The sequence below is a fragment of the Parus major genome, chromosome 1A (assembly GCF_001522545.3).
Source record: "Parus major isolate Abel chromosome 1A, Parus_major1.1, whole genome shotgun sequence".
Lineage (NCBI taxonomy): Eukaryota > Metazoa > Chordata > Aves > Passeriformes > Paridae > Parus > Parus major.
Genome location: NC_031773.1, coordinates 40,052,363 through 40,065,467, shown reverse-complemented (window position 1 = coordinate 40,065,467; position 13,105 = coordinate 40,052,363). Strand labels below are relative to the sequence as shown.

Below are 13,105 nucleotides of genomic sequence, written 5' to 3'. Positions count from 1 at the left end.
GAACCATATCCTGATACCTAACCTAAACCTCCTGGCACAGATTCTTGCATTCCTTTGGGTCCTATCACTAGAGATGTGTCAAACCTGCAATAAGAATTTTGTTGCTTTGCTTAAAGTGGCAAAGCAGATATCCTCAAAGGAAGTACTTATTTAATGTAAAAGCAATATTGAGCTACATGGGACTTGGAAACTCTTAAAATGTGTATCACCTGTGTGGGAAAGCTAGTTCTAGGTTCTTGTTTTTCAATAGATGTGGTACCAACATATTTGTGCAGCTTTCTCTTTACTGTGTCTTATTTTATTTTTTAATTATTATTATTATTTGTAGGCAAGGTATTTTATCTTCTGGCTCTTGATGGAAATATATTTGTATTTTACCTTAATGTCCTTTATTTGATACAAATCGTCCATTATATCCTACAAAATAGTTAAACCTTCCTCTCTGATATCTTCCAACAAACCTTGAACAGCTTTGGAATGGCTTGAGTACTACATTATTTCAACAATACATAATTTTTTATCTTTGATACATGAATATGAAATTCCATATCACAGAATGAATATAAAATTGTCTTATGCTTCAAACATTGCTCTTGTTATATACTTCCTACAGATCTTTTCTTTGCCTAGCAAATTTTTTTTTCTGTAATATCAGAAATAAATTTAAAAATTTAAACATTAAGAATTTAGATTGCATTTCATAGTTTTAAAATTCCTTCACTTTTGAAAATGTCATGATCTCAATTAAAAATGCTTACTTTTAGTTTTCATATACTATCTCAGTTGTGCAGGCTATATGAAATAATTTTGGCAATATCTCAATAGAGACAGTTTCCACATAAGATGCATAGAAAGGAAAAAATAATGATTTATTTAAGATTTCCTACAGATTCCTCATGTCTAGCCTGATTTTACTTGGTTGCAGTTTCCTATTGGCAAGAGACAATTTTCACTTCCTTGAAATCTTACTCTAGTTTTCTCTCTTCTGAATCTTTCTCTTTTTTGGCAAAAATGTAGTCACCAAAACTGATTATGCTGGAACCTCAGCAGTTCCATGTCTTCCTTCTATTACACCTACAGCTAAAGCCAGCCTCTCTTCCACCTGTTACTCCACAAGGTCACTTCTGTTACCTTAATGACATGGCTCTCCTGAAAAGATTGCTCTCATGTCACTTACTATATATTAATTTCCTGTATAAGTGGTTTTACCTCCAGATTTCAGGCTACAGATCTTTTGAATGATGTCAGCAAATATATCAATGGTTTGTTCCTTTCTGGGGACACATTCTATTCCAATTTCTAATTCAACCTTCATGGGCAGTTACCTGCAAGCATCACACATTTAAAATTGCTCTTCCTGCAATTTGGAAAGAATTTGAAATACTGGTACTATTTAATATGCTGCCAATTGTGATGCTCAATAACAACAATCCCCCTACATTTTCAAGAATTGCTTGCATTTTGCAAAAGCTGTGTTTTATGTCTTTTGGATTGAGTAGCTGCTCACATGATTGAGGTTATATCTTTGTTTGAAGCTTGGAATGGAGCATCTCTCCAGTACTTTATCATTTTAGGAGCAATAGCACTACATGAACTACTCTGTCTTGGCTGCAATATGTTCACATACACACATCTGCTAATGTTTTCCTGCTGCTGTTTGAAAGGTTGAGTTGGAGTCAGGGCTGCTTACACCACAGTTCACAGGAGACTAGCAAAACCACTGACCTAAAAGTGTTCATTTAAAACACTTCATGCTATTCAAAGTAAAAAGAAGTAATACTTCTGGTGTAGTTATTACAAAAGTGAAAAAATCCCCAGTAGCCCAAAGAAGTATATTGAGTGGCCCATTGTTTCTGACTTCTGACTGGGAATAGGAAGCGATTCAAAGAACAGGCAGTGTCTGGATCTCAGATGAAATGCCTCCTCCATCTTTACCAATACAGCACTTAAATGATGAGGTAGAGTAGAATCCTGTGTGTGTGGACAAGCACTAGATACAGAATAATAACTATCCAAGATTAAATGACTGTAGTTTACCTGCTGCAAAGTCTTACAACCTAATGTTCAAAACAATTACCTTATTCTAAGTGCCATTCTTTGAACTGTGTGCATGTGAGAATAACTTTCCAAAACCTATATGGAGCATTGTATGTATTCTCCTGGGTGCAAAAGTATTAAGAGCTACTTTTACAAAGTAGGATGCTGTCTGTCAAAACTACTGTTACTAAAGGGTTTTACCCCTCATTTTTCATATAATGCAATTCAGTATTCCTCTTCATCATTTGTGTCTGTGTATATCTACATTACTAATTGTATCTGCAGAGCTCTGGGAATAATTCTTGTTAATTAACTTCCTTTCCCTTTGCTGACTAGCTGTCCATGCAAAATACAGACTACTGAAGAAATTAAACCCTGATTGGTTTTTTGCTCATGTGATCATCATTGTATTCAAGTTTGTAAGTGCCTTGGATTTCAGATAAAGTAAAACTGAGAGTTATATCTACATTGTTTGACATAACTTAATAATTTATTCCACATCTTGAAACAATCCAATAGGTGAACTGAGGATTTTTGTCTCTGATCATCTTAAAATAGCAAGGTGTAAAATAATACCTTTTTTATATTCCAATATATAATATACATTATGAAAAGGTATTTTTAACTGAAGAGAAATACTGCTTTTGCTATAAATCATTCCACAATATCTCTTTGAACAGGAGAGTTTTTTTTAATTAAAATTCAGTCTGAAATTATTCTTTTTTCCTCTAAGTACTTGCAAGGTGGTCTACTTCAGCCCTATAGAATGGCTTTTCAGAAGATAGAGGCGTAGTCATCACTACATACATGATGTGTGGTTTTAGTTTATATTGTATTTTGTTTACTCCTCTGGACTAAATGAGAGGTTCAATGTCATTAGCTGTGCTCCTAGAAAATATTATCTGGTTCTGCATTATCAAAAGCAAAACTCAAAATCCAGTCTTTATGTCCACATCTGACTTTTAAACCTATGCACATTAAGTGGGTATGACTGCTCCAAGACCTTACTCCCAGTATGAACTAAAGCTCTGAAGTAGACTTCACTTGGCAGGCAAAGAAATTATGATGATATCTTGTCAGGATTTCTTTCTGACTGTTTGGGAAGGGAGACAGAGTACAGAGATTTCAGATTGAAAGGTTTTCAGAAGGCTTTAATATTTTGAAAGGTCTTACATTAATGAGTACATCACAAACACCTTAGAATGCATGCAGTACTCATTAGTCTAGTGCAAAATAGAAGTCAGAAAGGTAAGATGAAGGATGATATAAGAGAGAACTGGCTCAGAAATTTCTATGATGCAAGGAGCACAGCAATTCTGCTTTAGTTCTAAGGACCATTTAATCTCTTTCTGAGACACTTGTCAAAAATTATTCAGCTGGTTTTATATCATCTTTATTTTGCAATCAGTTTTATATTAAGGAGACAATTTTCCCTGCACCTTATGAAAGCTCTCAATAGAATGCCAGAAAGGCAATGGTGCAGTGCTGCCAACAAGGGAGGCAATGCAAATCTAGATGGAGCCATATGGTGATATATCAACATGCTCTGATTTATAGATCTAGACCTCTGAATAGTTCTGAATAATAAAAGAATTATGAATCTCTGAATTCACAGAACAGGGGATTACTTAGCATATGGGGAAAAACTAAATTTATAAACCAAAATATTGCATGTCTCACTTTCCATTAATCTAAGAGAATGATTGAATTATAAAACCTGAGTGCTTTTTAAGTTTAGAAAAACTACAGTGGTATGTGCTTTCTATTGCAAACTAGCTGGAATAAAGTTTTCATATTTACTCTAATAATTTTCTCAGTAAACAGGTTTTCTGCATTATTTGAACATGAATTAGAGACAAAGTGTAATCACTGATAAATCTCAACCACTGACATTCCTGGTAATTATATCATTTGGAAGATGGATTACCTTTGTTTATGGTTCTGTTTTCATTGTCTCTGCATAAGAAGATCCAATTACTGTTTTTTATACATTAACATGGATGTTTTACATTAAGCTGTGAGTTTTAAAATTTTCATCATAGTGAGGACTTCAAGTTTCCCTTCTTTGGTTCATAGAATTTCTCTGCTGTTCCGAGTACCTAATTGTCTGTGAATAGTCTCACTTGTAATTATCTGAAGCTAATCCATTTCAAATTTAATATTTTCTATCTGCTAGCCTTTCCAAATTCCCAAGTACTTTTATAAACATTTAAAATACACTGTTAATATAAGATTAATCTACATGTCTAAAAGTTGTTTAAAAGAGTTGTTCAAAGAATGTGATAAGTAATTTTGCATTTTCATTTGCAGAGAATCCAGTTCTGGTCCAGGTTAAAGAACTGTAATAAAATTCAGTAATTTATCCAGCATAAAAAAAAAAAAAAAAAAAAAGTTTATTTTGTAACTGTTTGGAAAAAAAAGAGTCACGCTTCATATTCTTCTTTCACAGTAGGATCTATTTGTACATTGGTTGCATATTGGTCATTCCACCAAGACTCATTAGTACCTTTCCTTTTCACATTTTCCCTTTTATTACGTGCAAATTTAGATGTCCCAGCTGACATTCTCTCAATGTCACCCATAATGTTGTAGAAAGCAGGCTGAGCTGTGTCTTTAGTACTTCCTAAAATAACTTAGGTCACAGAAGGGGAAGGCTTGTTAATTTTCAATTAGAGGGTTCATAATAAAATAATTTTTTTAAATTAAAAATTCTCTGGCAATATTCTGAAAGATTTATAATGTAGAAATAATACTAGTATAGAACAGTCTATATTTTCATTTCTGATTAAAATAGGGGTAGTTCATTTCTGTTAAACATAATCACTGGATCATTATATCCTGAAATCTAAGTAAAAATCTCATTGAAACTTACAGTTCCATATTTGTTTTTTTATCATTACCCAATTGCCCATTCCAATACCTAATAACATATTGAAAGGGAAGAAGACCACTTGTACTGCTTTGAATTGCAATCACTCTTCAGTTCAATGAAATTGAAGGCAAATTAAATATTTAGATTAAAACTTTTAGAGGACAACTAAAATACCATAGAAAGAACAAACCATATGAAAGAGGCTGGCAAGAACTGAGAATTTCATATAAGACTAAATATACCTATGTTAATTTCATATAATATTAAATATTTTTTTTCTTTCATCTAGATAATTTACATAAAGTTTTCTGAATAATATGTATTTTTTAAAAATATGTATTGTTCTACTAAGAAGCTATTGTTTAATTGTAACAAACCCTTTTTTCCTTCTTTTTCAACTTTCATTTTGGGTATCTTTAATATTTTTGCAATCCATTATTATCCTATATTATATACCATTATCCTATACATTACAGCATAAAGTTTTCATTGATCTGTAAGTCCATTTTAATTCAGTACTTCTCCTCTTTTCTCCGTTTCTCAGAAGTGGTGTTTGATGTGTTATATTTTGTTTTCCTTTCCATATTTATACTGACTATATCATTTCAGTAAGGATATAGAAACAATAATTGTTGTCTTGCAAAACATACATGGACTTCAAATATAAATTCATTAGTACATTATAAACTGGAAAGTATCCTACATGTAGAAGTCATAGTCCTTTAGTTTTTGTGATAGTGTTAGCAAATATGGGCTGTCTGGTTTCCTTGTCACTCTTTTAGCAAAATAACACTCTAATACTAGAAAAACTGCAAGGAAAGTATTGAGCTAACTTTTTCACTTTGATATTATTATGTATTTACATTAAAGTTTAGGTATCTCATAGTCTTCCAGCAGGCCAGTTGGGCTTTTTTGCTACAAGTTATGCAGCTTAGTGGGACAGTAAGGTATAGTTTATACATAGAACATAGAATTTAGTATTAATTTCAATGAAATCTAAACAAGCAATAAAAAGCAAACAAAAAAAAACCACCACCAACAAAAATATTTTTCCAGAACAATTATGGGAGAAAAGAAAGTAAAAAAATTATTACATAGATCCTTTAATAATAATGTTTTTTTGGTGGATACTCAGTCCACCTCTTAGTTTCTGGTGTTACACTCATATTTTTTGCTACCCTTCTTATTCCTAAGGTCAATAACTTTCATATGAAACCGTACAACAGTTAATTTAAAAACATGTTCTTCTAGTTCCAAAGCTCTACATTCTATATAGAAATGCTACCCTGCATCACAAATATGATGTGCTAATATGATAATAATTTTGCTAGTCCATGATTGTCTTTTATTAAAAATATTTTTGTGTCCTTTATTAAACCTAAGGGCTTATTTTGGATTTGGGTTTATAATTTTTAAGACAGTGACTGATGAACAATCCATGCTGAAATGGTACATGATGAAGATTTTTGAATTTTGCTCATTTCATAAAGGAAAAAAAAAATTGATCTATTTTTGATCAAAAATGAACTTTTATGTGTCTTTTTTTTTCTCCCAGTAGAAATTCCTGAAACACTTCTTTTTCTTAGCATACCATTTGATTTTGATTCATATATTTATTCCAAGAATTCCTCCTTTACCCATGTTTTCCTTTAACTTTCTAATCCTTTCCTTTTTTTTTATTAAATTTATATTAAAGCAGAACAAATCAAAACAAGAAGCAGCATATTAATAGTCTGTCCTTTCTCTTAAATAGTAGCTTTGTGCCAGGGTAATTACAATTTTATTTCTTTTAAGACATGTAGTTGAGAAAAAATATGAAACCTATTATGACATGAAGCATAATAATACAAGATCCATAGTTGTGTAACCACAATTTACTTGTTTCAGGACAGTGTACCCATCTATTTTCTCTTATAATTAGATTGTAAATTTCAACAGGGAAGGCTCTTTGCCATAAATCTATCGAATACCTAGCAGCATACAGCCCAATTCTGCCTGGAATGTCTTAGAATATCTACATAAAATAAAAGAATAATAAGTATTGAGGAATTATTTATAAATATTGTGTTCTCTTTGTCTCTCAGCATTTCCCTAAGACAAAGCAGCAAGAGACATTACAGTGCATAATGATTTTCTTCGCTGCTCTTTCTCCATGAATGATATAAATTCTCAAATGATTCATTTCTACCTTCCTGTTTGTGACACAGAGAGGACACACTGCAATACATACATTTTTGCTAAGAATTAAGAAGCATGGGATTCTGCATGCTGCTTCATCAGAAGACTCCCTTGCACACAGGAACATGGTCCCATGAAGAAACTTTACTGTTATGATACATTTTAAGCATTTGCATTTTTCCCAATGGTTCTTAACTTCAGCTTTCAGACACGAGTAAATGTGAACAACTGCAATATTCATCCTCTGAACTAAGACAGGGAACTTTTGTCTTTCATGTGACTTGGAGATCAATTTAAATCCCCCCAGCGAAATGTCTGCATATCTATAACTTGGGTACTTAATTAATTCTATCCAAGAGGGAAATGCTGTTCTCTCTGTGTCCTGTCCTGTTTACCAAAGAAACATATCTAATTATTTCAGTCTGCCCTAAAGTGAACTAATAATATGTGTTAGTAGATGGCAGGGGCTTTGTGAGTTTTTCAGTCAAAACCACAATTTAAAAAAGGAGGAAATGATGATATTATTTACAGCATTAAGAAAGAAAAATGTGTTCTTCCCACCGTAATTCTGTCAATCTTCCACAAGATAATTTATTTTTACTTTTTTTAATAGTTTTCTGTCTCAGAAATACCCACCAATTCAAATTACAAGTACTGTCCCTTTGTTTCTTTTTTCCTTGTGTATTTCAGATGTGTCTTGAAGATTACTTTTTTCCATTCACTGTCTACCTGAAAAACTAGTAAGACAAGGTAGTGTTTAATTCTGCTGCTTCTATAAGATAACATATTTCATTAGTTTGATGGGATATTAATATATATCAAAATTGAATCAAGTTAAACAGTATTTTTAAAATAGAGAACATCCCAATAATCAAGTCAGAAACTACTTAAGTCAGTTTCATCTGATGAAGATCTCAACAGACAGGTGCAGAAGATTTTCTATTTCAGTTAAAGCTTTGTGTTTCAGTGATTTGGTGATAGGCTTGGTGCCAATATCTGCTTTAGCTGTACTTAGAAGAGGTATAAAATAAGATTTATGTTTGAAGATCTAGTGGGTAGAGACTCTACTATCCTCGAATTGAGTCACTACTCCCAGAAACTATTATTTTGTTAAAATACGGTCACTCTGAAATTACTGATACAAGAATCATTCACCTAGAGACCAATTTTTGTTCCTATTTTTATTCATGTGATGTCTAATAAAAAATGCAGAAATAATCTTGGAACTGACCTTAGTAAGGAACATAAAATTTTGTATTTCCTTCACCTCCATTTGATCATTTGCAAACATAAATATGCCTAGTAGTTCTGGATAGTATTTTTTTTTTTTTTTTTGCTTCCCTTCATTCTCCTTATTTTCTTTCCTGGCTAGGTAAAATTGTTGAGAGGTGAATAACAAGCATCCTTATGTGGGACAACAATTAATTAAGAGTACTTGGGGTCAGTCTGTCTGGTTTGGGGCTCTTCTTTTTTTCCTAGATAAATATGCTTTTAATATACTATTATCTGTGTAATGTCATGTTTCCAGGCTTTTTTAAGCAAGTACACAACTGAATTCCCTAAAAAAACCGTGGAGTCAAGTGCTTCTTGGACAGGGAGCAGGAGCACGTAATAGAGACCAAGAGAGGAGCAAGAATGCATTAAATTGGAAATTTGGTCAATCATTTCATAATCTGGAGCCATGCTTCAGGCAATAGAATACATTAGTGCCTTTTTCTGAATCACTCCCATTAATTTAAATAAATGAAATCTTCATAATTTTCACTTAAAGAAAAAAAAACCTACTGAAAATCTTAACTATTAAGAATGGAAATATATATATCTAACAATTATTTTGAATGCATCATAAATTCCCTTCCTAGTAAACCAAACTGCTATTATATTGTGGTCATTTAAAAGCCAAAATAAGATTAATCTAAGCTTTTCACCATGTTCTACTCAGTCTGAATGCCAAGGAGCCCCATCATCCTGTAGCCTTAAGGAATAAAGTATAAATTATGGAAATACAGCTGTATGTTAGACAACTTTGGAATGCAACTAAAAGACTCTTGAGTTACATGAGTTAGTCACAGGAAAACATGTTTGCACCGAAAGAAAGGAATGATTGAAAGACTGCTCAATGTGATCAAAAAAGATTTTGATTCACTTTCCTGATATTTTGATTAGAAACAAAAACACCTCTCCATTCCAATAATTTTCATTTTACTAGGGAAATATTTGGAAGTTCATTTTAAAGGCGTAACTGCAGTATATTTTGCTGCATTACTGTCTGTTTGGTTGTTTCTTTGGCTGACAGATTACCACACAGCTATATTTTTGACTCCTTCATGAATCACCTGTATCACATGTTCAGTCTCAGATTTCTAGTCAACAGTTCTCCAGTGGTGGGCTGATGACAAGACTTAAGACTGTAAACCCCTGACAGTAAATTTTGATGACATAATTAGTTCTGAAATTAAGTCAATATTGCAGCATTGGTTCTTATTCTGAGGAGAGAGGTGGTAATTACTAATGTTACTAATGCAATATTTTCCACAAAGCATATCATTTGACATAGTAACCTTATTGAGAAAGTGTAGGTGATATAGCAATAAATGTTTTCAGCCAGGAAAGGTGCTGTCTGTCTGTGGCATAACCACACGTGAGACCCTAATTTGGCCAGTCTCAAGTCCTCAATGTCTTTTATCATTTGCTATTGTGATTACACATTCCTATATGTTAAAATTGTCTTTGTCTCTTGATAAGACACAAATAGCATACACAGTCCTATTACTCCAAATGTGCATAAAACTCCTTCTTAATTCTGTACATACCTTGAAGTCATATTTCAGAAGATGTACAGTTTATGCTACTTATTTACTATTGTCTAGGGAAATTAATTTTAGTCAGGAAATACACTGTCCAATGTTATATTAATAATATTCATATTTTATTGTCTTTGAAATTCTCATTTTATCAAGACCTATGTCTGAGACAAAATGTGCAAACCTGATATATCATTTTTATCAGTTTTTCTAACTCCTCTGATTGACATCTATGAATTTTTAATGAACAGAATAGACAGACATTGAATGCCATCACTGAAGATATATTTTTATTATATCCCCACTATTTCCAGTAGATCAACAACAGCCATGGAACATACACACTGGCTTTAAGGTTTTTAAGTACCTTCCTAGATGTATTATATAAGTCAGTAACTTCAGAATCTGCTGAGGACAGTCTGCTTCTGAAACCCATAAATTACAGTCAGAATCATTCCGACCAACACCATTATTCCCCTGGACAACAGCTGAAGCCAAGTATATGCTATTATTAATTCAAACTGATTCCTGTGAAATTGTTAACATTTCAGTGACTTTGACAAACTGCATAATTCATGCTTTAAGCAACTTCATTTAATCCTAACTTCACCATTTCTTTTAGATTAGCATTTTAATGACATGTGCCTAACAAGGCTACTTAAGTTTTGCATATTTTCTTCATACGCTTATATATTTATGTTTGATTATAGAGTTTTGGTTTTCCTCTGCTGTATTCAAAACGGTGAAGAACACAGGATTTGTAATTATAGGGAATATTGACAACTAGTTTAGGAGCAGCACAGTAAAAGAGGAAGCAAATCAGAATCAGCAGTGGGAAAAAAAAAGTAGAAAAAGGTTTTTGCATTGTTACATACACTTTTTACATGTGTATATTGTACTATTACTAATGTTGATGATGTTCTGCAGCTTGACAAAGATGCCAACACACCTATGATATTTAGATCTTAATATTGGATGCATTCTAACTTCTAAACAGAATAAGAGTAGTTATGTGATGTGTGCACATACAAAACCAGTAGCTTGTTGTGCAAAATAGAGAGTTCATGCATTTTTATTGTCAGAGGCATGAACAATTAATAAGGTTTTAGTTTTGTTATTGTTCTTTGGATTTGGGGTTTTGTCCTGTAGATATTTGGGATTTTATTTCTTTTTTTTCTCTTGGGACAGTGGCAGTGTTGTGCTGTTTCCCAGATTTTCTAAATTGACTAAAAGCTAAGAAATAGTTCTTGTATGGAGGTAATTCTGGGATTAGATGTTCAGAGTCAGCTAGGTGCTGGAAAAAACTTAGATGAGAAGCAACCACTGTTGGCTTTTGTCCTGTATTTTTAAAGAACTCGAAGACAGTGATTGACAGACCTACTTTGCTATTTCCAACTTTTCAAAGCTGGATTTTTTTTTGTTTTCATATTCAATTTGACTTTCTTCCAATTATTTTGGGACTTAATAAATATTCAAACAAATAATTGCATGTCCCTTCACAAAGAATGATGAGGTGGAAATTTGAAAGAACACTAAGCCTTTCTGCTTCCTTTAACAAAGTTTATACAGTAAAAATATGTTTTGATTTTATCAGAGACATCATCATTCCTTTCAGGGTGAAGAATCTCTAGCAAGGTTTTGACAGCTTCATCACAAGCAAGAACCTCTAGAGTCTGAAATCTCTGTCCAGTATGTCTGTGATAGAATAAATTAACATATTATTTTCTTTCTCTTTGAAGTTATGGCAGTATTTTGACTAGATATGACTGAAAAGAACTTAAGTGTTACAAAATAAGATGTCTATATTCTCCAGAGTATGACCTAAAAGTGTAGGTGCAGCAATTAGTCTGGAAGATTTTTCTCCTTCTGTCTAGGACATTTTCAAACTCAATTTATAAAAAAAGTAGACAAGTAAGATAAAACATTTCCTTAAATAGGATTTTAGTCAAAGTACCTATGGTATTCAATGACTTTTTTATTGCTTTTGTTTTTGGGTAGTGCAGCTATCTTCATGGAAGATTAATAAAGATATTCAACAATGTGCTATGTCTTTGGTAAAATTTAGTTTCATCTTAGTCCTATACAGCTGCTAATAAGCTTCCAGGTATATCATGACATTTATGAGTCTTAAACTAGAGATCTGTAGTAATTGAAGAAGTTCCTCTGTATTGGACAAAGATGTGTGGAATTCTCTTTTTTCAGAGAAATATCTCAGTTCAGCTGAATCACATTTTGGAACAGTAATAGTAGTGACATTAAGCTGTTGCCTGAAGGTCCTCTTTATGTCCTCACCTTCAGAGCTTAAGACAATCCATCTTTGGTTAATAGGTATAACTCCAAACTCCATGAATTTATGGAAGCACTCTAATTCAAATATTAACTTCCAAAAAATGGAGAATGGCAGGGTTCCGAGTGAACATTGCCTGACTGCAGAGAAGAAAAGAACTCTAAAAGTGATGACTTAAATTTATGTTAATTTGAAGCTTTTACTGGGAATTTTTATATAAGAAAATTGCTTACTTTGCATCCAAGTTTGACATGTATCAGGTTTAGTATCTTTAGTATTGGATTTGAATTCAGTTCATTACCTAGTTTTCCATATTTTCTTTCTTCAGTTCAACTTTGCAGGAAAAAAAACCTGAATTTTAACTCTTAAAACCCAAAACTGTATCTCAAAACCAATTCCATGGGTATAAAAAATATTTTAAAGGCAATAATAATTTTCCTTGTTGTCTCCTTTTTTACTTTCAAAAGATTTAAAAGGACCCTACTATCAAGCCCAGTTACAGACCATGCTTAAATTTCTCAGACAAATTCAACTCAGAAATTCATAAATCTGAAGTCTGTCCCCTGGGACTGCCTTTTATAGCTTAAAAAAGGGTATTTCTTATTCAAAGATAATTTAAAAAGACATTTTACAAAGTACGTAGGAGTTTGAGTGATGAAGATACCATTTTGAATGTCCACAAAATGTATGGGATTCTACCTTTTCTTCTCCTTTTTAGCCCAATTTCACCAAGAAGAGTATGTGCAATCACTTACCCATCTGTCATTCCCTTTTCTCTAACAGCCCTTTATCTGCTGGTCAATTTAAACTGAATTTGACTGCAGAGCTCAAAACAAATATACAGTTCTTAGTTTTTAAAAATCACAGATGAGTAGAAAGAAAAAGATATATTGAAAGAAAAGCTTCTTCAGGAGCTCAGTAGTTATT

General features: G+C 32.5%; 1 protein-coding gene across 1 annotated transcript in view; it reads left to right on the top strand.

Annotated features, from left to right (window-relative positions):
- Positions 1–13,105, top strand: part of MGAT4C (MGAT4 family member C) — a 323,879-nt gene that overhangs the window by 106,807 nt on the left and 203,967 nt on the right. The window lies entirely within an intron of this gene.